The sequence below is a fragment of the Ornithorhynchus anatinus genome, chromosome 4, assembly GCF_004115215.2.
Source record: "Ornithorhynchus anatinus isolate Pmale09 chromosome 4, mOrnAna1.pri.v4, whole genome shotgun sequence".
Classification (NCBI taxonomy): domain Eukaryota; kingdom Metazoa; phylum Chordata; class Mammalia; order Monotremata; family Ornithorhynchidae; genus Ornithorhynchus; species Ornithorhynchus anatinus.
In genome coordinates, this window is record NC_041731.1 from 26,128,911 (window position 1) to 26,138,695 (window position 9,785).

Sequence of the window (9,785 nt, forward strand, 5' to 3'; positions counted from 1 at the left end):
CAAATTTATCCTTTCCTGCCTTATCTCTGCCCTCCCCTCTGCCAGGCAAAAATACTTTTCTGCCTTCATTGACGCCCATGCCCATCACCCCCGCCAATTGTTCCGGACTTTTAACTCTCTCCTCAGGCCCCCATTCCGCCCCCTCCCCCATCCCTCACCCCCAGTGATCTGGCCACCTACTTCATCACGAAAATTAACACAATCACGTCTGAGCTCCCGAAAGTAACCCCTCCTCCTTTTCCTCCCCCCCCGACCCCAGTCCCAGCCCTCTTCCCCTACTTTCCCATCCTTCCCTGCAGTATCCTCACAGAGGTCTCTTCCCTCCTCACAAGTGCCACCCCCTCCACCTGTGCTTCAGACCCCATTCCCACTCACCTTATAAAAACTATCGCCCCTTCCCTCCTCCCCTCCTTAACTTCTATCTTTAACCACTCACTCTCCAATTGTTCTTTCCCTCTGCCTTCAAACACGCCCATGTCTTCCCCATCCTAAAAAAACCCTCTCTAGACCCCACTTCCCCTTCCAGTTATTATCCTAACTCCCTCCTACCCTTCCTTTCCAAACTCCTAGATCGAGTCGTCTACACTTGCTGCCTTGAATTCCTCAACTCCAACTCTCTCCTGGATCCCCTCCAATCTGGTTTCTGTCCCCTCCACTCCACCTAGACTGCTCTCTCAAAGGTCACCCATGACCTCCTTCTTGCCAAATCCAAGGGCTCCTACTCTATCCTAATCCTCCTTGACCTCTCAGCTGCCTTTGACACTGTCAACCATCCCCTTCTCCTCCACACCTTAACTCACCTTGGTTTCATGGACTCCATCCTCTCCTGGTTCTCCTCTTATGTTTCTGGCTGTTCATTCTCGATCTCTTTCACAGGCTCCTTCTCCCCCTCTCATCCACTAACTGTAGGGGTTCCTCAAGGGTCAGTTCTTGGCCCTCTTCTGCTCTCCATCTATACTCACTCCCTTGGTGAACTCATTTGCTCCCATGGCTTCAACTATCATCTCTATGCAGATGACTCCCAAATCTACATTTCCTCCGCTGTTCTCTCCTCTTCCCTTCAGGCTCGCATCTCCTCCTGCCTCTAGAACATCTCCACCTGGATGTCTGCCCGCCACCTAAAATTCAACGTTTCCAAAACTGAGCTCCTTATCTTTCCTCCCAAACTCTTCATCTCCCTGACTTACCTGTCACCGTGGACGTCACGACCACCCTTCCCATATCACAAGCCCGCAATCTTGATGTCATCCTTGACTCAGCTCTCTCATTCACCCCATACATCCAATCCGTCACCAATGCCTGCCGGTCTCACCTTTACAGTATTGCCAAGATCCGCCCTTTCCTCTCCATCCAAACAGCTGTGATGCTGGTACAAGCTCTCAAAATATCCTGACTGGATTATTGTGTCAGCCTTCTTTCTGATCTCCCTTCCTCCTGTCTCTCCCCACTCCAGTCTATTCTTCATTCCACTGCATGGAAAATCTTGCTACAGAAATGCTCTGGGCATGTCACTCTCCTCCTTAAAAACATCCAGTGGTTGCCTATCAACCTCCGCACGAAACAAAAACTCCTCACTCTTGGCTTCAAAGCTCTCCATCACCTTGCCCCCTCCTAAACTCACCTCCCTTCCCTCTTTCTACTGCCCACCCCATACACTCCGCTCCTCTGCCGCTCACCTCCTCACTTTCCCCCGTTCACGCCTAATCCGCTGTCGACCCCTGGCCCACATCCTACCCCTGTCCTGGCATGTCCTTCCTCCTCACTGGGGTAGATAGAAGATAATCAGGTTGGACAGAGTCCATGTCCCATATTGGGCTCACAGTTTTAATCCCCATTTCACAGATAAGGTAACTGAGGTGCAGAGAAGTCAAGTAACTTGCCCAAAGTCACATAGCAGACAAGTGGATAATTCTGGATTAGAATCCCCCAGGGAGTGTAGCTTACTGAAAGAGCAAGGGTCTGGGAGTCGAGGTCATGGGTTCTAATCTCAGCTTTGCCATCTGTCAGCTGTGTGACTTTGGGCAAGTCACTTCACTGGGTCTCCGTTACCTCATCTGTAAAATGGGGATTAAGAGTGTGAGCCCTATGTGGGAAAGGGACTGTGTCAACCTGACCTGACTCTACCCCAGAGCTTAGAACAGTGTTTAGCATATAGTAACCACTTAAGTACCATAATTATTATTATTAATTATTTTTTCCAGTAGGCTAAGCTTTCAACCTTTGGATGACAGACAAAATCTGAACTGCTCTAATGGAGATATGAAGGTGAGGACCCTGAGGTCTTTCTGCTCCTTTTGTGTTTATCATCTTCCTTGCCCTTTATATTTTGCTTATCCTTTCTTTATGGTTCTGTCACCAACTCCTTCTTCAGCTTTTTCTTAGGTGAGACATATGGATATCAGGGACTATATCTTTATCTCATCCATGTATTTCTTTCCCAGAACTTATATAATGCTGTGCGCATAGTAAGCACTTAATAAATTCTATTACTACTACTGCTAGCTAAGGCAGTAGGTGCCTTTTCCTTGGCAGCTGAATTCATTCATTCAGTCATATTTAGTAGGTGCTCACTGTGTGCAGAGCACTGTACTAAGCACTTAGGAGAATATGATACAAAAACAAATGGACACATTCCCTGCTCACAATGAGCTTGCAGTCTAAAGGATAAAAATCAATCAACCAAATGTATTTACTGAGTGCTTCCTATGCACATAGCACTGTGTTAAGTGCTTGGGAGAGTACAATAAATAGAAATGGTAGACATGATTAACTTATATCTACCCCAGCACTTAGAAGAGTGCATGACACATAGTAAATGCTCAAATACCATAATAATAACAATAACTCTAATAAAAATAATAATAATCCTTGCCACCAAAGAACACAAAATCCAGTGGGTGAGACAGACATGAAAATAAATTGCAGGATTTTCCTCAACCAGTCTGGGTTGGGCAGGCCCATGTTCACTTTTGGTACATGAACCAGCATCCAGTACTGGGGAACTGGAGGGCCAGGGCACTGCCCACTGTCCCCCTCATTGCACATCCAGGCAATATCAGTTTCTCCTGGTGAATAAATGGGGAGGTGTATGTGGCTGGCAGACATGGTGAAGGAGGAACACAAAATGTATACTTTCTCTACTGAAGAAAGGGAACTCTTTTTCTTCCAGATACATGTATTCTATTGGGGTGGCTTCTCTTTCGAGAGGCCCATTGGCCTGGTTAAAAACTTTTACTGTTCTCTACTGTTCTAAATGGAATAGAAGGGAGGACAAGCACTACGCGTAGGAAACAAGCACTTCTGCCCCCAGCAGATGGCAGCAGACACCCAATAATGGCCTTATCATCCTCCCCTCTTCCTCCCCAAAAGCACAAAAGCACAGATGGGAATCGATGACATGGCAATTATCCAGTTTATTCGGTGCAGAAGCTGAAAGCTGCAGGCACTCAGAACCAGTGACTGGAAGCTGTAGTGCTGAAAGACCTGGGATTGCCACTGAGAGGTGGTTCTCTCCAAGGACAACGAGGCCCGCTCTGTTCTCTCCAGAGGGCAGTGTGGTCTCATGGAAAGAGCCTGCACCTGGGAGTCAGAGGACCTGGGTTCTAATCCCAGCTCTGCCATCGACCTGTTATGTGACCTTGGACAAGTCACTTTAACTTCTCTATGGCTAAGTTTTGTTAACTGAAAAATGGGGATTCAATATCTGTTCTCCCTCTTAGACTTTGAGTCCCATGTGGGACAGGGGTTCTAGCTGATTATCAAATATCTACTTCAATATTTAGAACAGTGCTTGACATATAGTAATGTTAGTGGTATTTGTTAAGTGCTTATTTTGCATCAAGCACTGTATTAAGCATTGGGGTATATACAAAATCACCAGGTCCTATATCGGGCTCACAGCCTAAATAGGAGGGAGGACTGGTATGGAATCCCCATTTTGCTGAGGGAACTGAGTCACAGAGAAGTTAAATGACTAGTCCAAGGTCACACAGCAGGTACATGGCAGAGGTGGGTTTAGAACCCAGGTCCTCTGACTCTCAGGCCCGTGACATTAGGCCACCCTACTTCTCCTTAGCAGCACTTAACAAGTAGAACAATTATAATGGGGGCTGGGGTCTCATCTACCCTCATTCTCATGAACCCCTGGAGAAAAGAGTGTAGGTCTACTCCTCACTTCCCAATGCCCTTACTACACCATTCCAATGCCTGACTTTCTCCTCTTTGGAAGCCCAGGTCATTCCCCTCTGCCACCCACTACAACTATCTGAGAGGCTTTGATCCCTTTCTCTTCTTCTTCATCCCTAATCTGATCCTCAGGGTCTTCAATATTTACAAGGATGACTCTGATGATCCCTCAGCTGCCAGCTTCCTCTTCCACTCCACAAACCTCCTATTTCAACCCACCCCATCCACACACTATCTTGGACATACTGTAGATCCCATCCTCACTATAACATTTTTAACCTCACCAACACTGAAATACCACTTTCCAACTGCTACCTCTTCAAATGCCATCTCACTCCCCCACCCCTTTCCCACAAAAATTTTCCCTCCCGCTACAAAGACCTCCCTTTGTTAATAATGTTGGTATTTGTTAAGCGCTTACTATATGCCGAGCACTGTTCTAAGCGCTGGGGTAGACACAGGGGAATCAGGTTGTCCCACGTGGGGCTCACAGTCTTAATCCCCATTTTACAGATGAGGTAACTGAGGCACCGAGAAGTTAAGTGACTTGCCCAAAGTCACACAGCTGACAAGTGGTAGAGCCGGGGTTCGAACCCATGACCTCTGACTCCAAAGCCCGTGCTCTTTCCAGTGAGCCACGCTGCTTCTCTAAATTCCATCCACTTACCCTAAATCATATGTTCCACTTTAGATCCCTACCACATCTCCCCGTTCTTGATACTCACATCCAAGCCCACAACATCGCTTTCTCCTCCCATCCAAACACTTCCCCAGCCCTCACACTATCCCCTCCCCCGAACGCCCCACCATCCCCACCAACAAAATAGCCTAATCCAAGTGTGGTCTGGCTTTTTTAAAATGGTATTTGTTAAGCACTTACTATATGGAAGGCACTCTTCTAAGAGTTGGGGTCTTGTCTTGTCTAATGCTGTCGAGTCATCTCTGACTCATAGCAACTGTATGGACATACCTCTCTGCCATCTGCCATCGTTCTGGTGGTGTATCCTTAGAGTTTTCTTGGTAAAAATACAGAAGTGGTTTATTGTTGCCTTCTTCCATGCAGTAAACCTGAGTCTTCACCCTAGACTCTCTCTCATGCTGCTTTTGCCCAGCACAGGTAAATTTTGACTTGTAGCAGATTGTCTTCCACTTGCTAGCCACTGCCCAAGCTAGGAAGGGAATGGATATGCCTCTGCTTGACTCTCCCTCCCACAGCTGAGACTGGTAGAGTACTGGAAACTCTCCAGGTATGATTCTGATAGGGGAAGAGCTGAGGTAGATACAAGTTAATCAGCTGAACATAGACCCACATTGAGCTCACGGTCTTAATCCCCATTTTACACATGAGGTAGCTGAGGCAAAGAGAAATGAAGTGACTTGTCCAAGGTCACACAGCAGACAAGTGGCAGAGCTGGGATTAGAACCCAGTTCCTACTGTCTCCCAGGCCCATGTTCTATCCACTAGGCCATGCTGCTTCTCTGCAGCATCTGCTCCGTAAGGCCATGCTGCTTCTCTGCAGCATCTGCTCCATAATGGGAAAGCTTCCCTTCATCTTTGACCTGTTCCTGACACAGTCATTGTTCCTCCTAATCATTATGGAAACCTGACACACCAGATGATACTGTCTTCCCTGCTGCTTTCTCCAGAGGGCTCGTCATCTTCTCCCTCTCCCCAAGATTCACTGGGAAAGGAGGAGGCATCAGATTCCTTTTTGCATCCCAAATCCCCGATTCATGGTTAAAGTATGGACCTGGCAGTCAGAGGACCTGGGTTCTAACCCCAGCTCCTCCATTTGCTGTGCGACCCTCAACAAATCACTTTCAAATGGAGATTAAGACTGTGAGCCCTATGTGGAACATGGACTGTGTCTAACCCGACTAGCTTGTATCTACCCGAGCGCTTAGTACAGTGCTTGACACATAGTAAGCACTTTACAAATACTGTTAAAGAAAATTCCACCTTCTCACCATTCCACTTCTCTCATTCTTCTCTTTCCCTGTGAAGCCCATATCATTAGCCTCTATCATCCACTCCAGTTTCTAGCCATGTCATCTTCTTGTTCTTGTCTGTCTGTCTCCCCCGATTAGACTGTAAGCCCGTCAAAGGGCAGGGGCTGTCTATCTGTTGCCGACTTGTTCATTCCAAGTGCTTAGTACTGTGCTCTGCACATAGTAAGCACTCAATAAATACTATTGAATGAATGAATGAATCTTCTGGCCCCCAGGTTATGCTTTCTAACTTTCTAACTTTCTGAATGATTTTGATCCCTTTCTCATATTCCTTTTCCCTTTCGCCATCCCTATCTTGATCCTTGGGGATGTCAATATCAATGTGGGTGTTCCCAATGCCCTTTCTACAACCCACTTTCTCTCTTCAACTCCATTGATCTCCTGCTCCCCCTCACCTCTCCCACCCTGCGACTTGGACACATATTCAATCCCATCATCTCTAGTCTCTGTATGATCTCTTTCCTCACAAACTCTGAAATCCTTCTATCTAACCACAATCTCCTCACCGGCCTTCTCTCCCACACAAGGACTCTAACCTAATCCTCCTCCAACTCCTTTCTGCCTTTGACATTTTCTGGACCACTATCCACTCCCAGACCACTATCTACCTGCAGATACACTATCAGACCTTGGCTGCACTGATACACTTTTCTCTGCTGGTTCTCCTCTTATCACTCTGGCTGTTCCTTGGCAGTCTTTTTCTCCACCTATTCTTTCAGCCCTCTCTTTTGGTATTTCCCAAGGTTCCACTTTAGCAGCATGACCTAATGGATAGAGCAGGGGCCTGGGAGTCAGAAGAACTAGGGTTCTAATCCAGGCTTCACCACTTGCCTGTTGTGTGACCTTGGGCAAGTCACTTCACTTCTCTGGGCCTCATTTACTTCATCTGTAAAATGGGAATTAAGACTGTGAGTTCCATGTGAGACAGGGACTATATCCAACCTGATTAGTTTGTACCTACTCCAGAGTTTAGAACAGTGTGTGACACATAGTAAATGCTTAAACAATACTGTCATCATCTAAGTGTCCTGCTCTTCATTCTCTTCACCTTATACTCACTCTCTCAAAGAGCTCATTCACTCCCCTGACTTTCATTACCTCTTCTATGTGATGATTCCTTAATCTACCTTGCCAGTTCTAACCTAATAAGAACAATGATAATAATGTCATATCTGTTAATTGCTTACTATTTGCCAAGCACTGAACAGATTACTGAGTTAGGTACATTATATGCAGATTGGACATAGTCTTTGTGGTTTGCACACAGAAAGTGATTAACAACTCCTACTGATACAGTCAGTGACAGATAGCTCAACTGGTTCATTTAAAGAAAAGAACCATTTTTAGCACTAATAGTGAGTCTAGTGTTTCATTTGCAAATATTCATTTACAAATACGTGTGAAAGAGATCCTCACAACGAAGCATCATCATCTGGAGCAACAGATTTTAAACCTGAACAGTTGCAGGTCCCGGAAGATTAAGAATGCCACTGGTTTCTTTTTCCCTCCTCCTCTCCCATTCTCTGATATTTTTATCCCTTTCTTCTTACCTGTTTTCCCCAGTTTTCTCTTCTCTGTGCCCTCCTGCACCACCTCCTCCTCTTCTTTTTCCTCCTCCATCACCTCCTTTTCCTTGTCTTGGTCCTCTTCCTCATCTTTCTCCGACAATTTCTTCCTCTTCTTTCCCCTCCTATTTCCTTGTTCTCTTTTTTCTATTTTAATACCCCAGCCACACTTCCCCTTTCCTTTTCATCTACTTTCTGCCTTTCCTCTTCCTCCTCTGTAAGTCCTTTTAGCTATGGATAATAATAAACATAACTATGGCATTTATTAAGTGCTTACTATGTGTCTAGCACTGTTCTAAGCTCTGGGGAAGATATAAGTTAAGCAGGTTGGACACAGTCCCTGGCCCACATGAGGTTCACTGTCTTAAGGTGTAGGGAGAACACTTACTGAATCCCTATTTTACAGATGAGGAAGCTGAGGCACAGAGAGGTTGTGAGATCCCTAAGGTTGCACAGCAGGCAAGTGGCCTAGTGGTTACAGCACGGGCCTGGGAGTAAGAAGGACCTGGGTTCTAATCCCAGCTCTGTCATGGTCTGCTCTGTGGACTTGGGCTAAGTCACTTAACTTCTCTGTTCCTCAGTTACCTCAACTATATAATGGGGATTTAGACTGGGAGCTCTTTGTGGGGCAGGAATCATATCCAACCTGATTATCTTGCAGCTACCCCAGTGCTTAGTACAGTGCCTGGCACATAGTAAGTACTTAACAAATACCAAAAAAAAAAAGTGACAGAGATGGGTCCTTTGATTCCCAGGCATGTGCTCTTACCAAATCTGTTGTACTGGACTCTCCCAAATACGTAGTAAGTGCTCAATAAATACCCTTGATTAATCTCCACTAGGCCACAGACTCACAGTCACTGTGAACTTTAAGCCCCTTTAAATCCTTCTTTATCTGCAGGCAAAAAAAGCTTACTAGTGCCCTTGGTGAAGCCAGTATCAGCACATCAAGTCTGACCACAAGAGGGTGCCTCATTGAGTATCAATACAATAATATACTCTCATAACAATGAACTTGGACCTACCCTCTTTCTTGAACAAACAACGGAAATGGGGCAGGAAAATGACTTGGCCAAACACTGTCTTATTCAGAGCTTATGTAGACACTTCTTGATTCAGCATTTCCAATATTTATCTGTTCTATGAGCCTTAAGTCACCACCTCAACTTGGAAATGTAATGAGAGGAAAGAAATACCAGTGAACAGCTAAAGTATGACAAAGCCTCATACCATAAAGCTACATGACATGCTGTCTGAGGAAGGTTTTGGTAAAATGACTTATATAAAGAAATTGCTAAATATTCTTTCCCTCATGTCAACTTTCTGGCGAGGGACCTTGATAAGTCATCGATTTGGCCAGTTCACAGATGCACATTTGCAAAGCATCAGACATACACTTTGTAAGTGTGGCCAAATGTTGACAGTTTGGGACTGAATTTTCCCCATTCCTCAAGGTCCTGGGAAAACTCTGGAGTACTGCACTGAAATCTCTTCCAGAAACTGTAATAATCTTGCCATGGCTTTGTAAATGCAACAAGGATACAATATCAAGAGCCAAAAAACTCTTCCATAAATCTTCAGGGTCCCACTGGAAAGTCCAGTAAAATCTTCCTGTGAGTCAACCTCCTTTTTTTTTTTTTACTGGTATTTGTTAAGCACTTACTATGAGCCAGGCACTTTACTAACAAATACCATAATTATTATTATTACTAGTAATAATAGATACCAGCTGGGTATTTACAAGCTAATCAGATTGAACACAGGCCCTGTCCCATATGGAGCTCACAGTCTTAATCCACATTCTAAAGATGATGTACCTGAGGCAGAGAGAAGTGAAGTGACTTGCCCAAGGTCACACAGAAGTCAAGTTGGAGGAGCCAGAATTTGAACCCTGGTCCTTCTGACTCCCAGGTCCAAACTCTTTCCACTAAGCCACTCTTCTCCTTTTATTCATGTATCCATTTCTATGGACAGGCAGGGCATTATTTTGTCTCTTACAAAGAGTCTTCTGTTCATTTCTCCAGA

General features: G+C 45.3%; 1 non-coding gene across 1 annotated transcript; it reads right to left on the minus strand.

Annotated features, from left to right (window-relative positions):
- Positions 1–5,312: 5,312 nt before the first annotated feature.
- Positions 5,313–5,450, minus strand: LOC114811876. The gene has a single exon (XR_003759572.1). It is a non-coding gene; the product is annotated as a small nucleolar RNA SNORA7 (small nucleolar RNA).
- Positions 5,451–9,785: the final 4,335 nt, after the last annotated feature.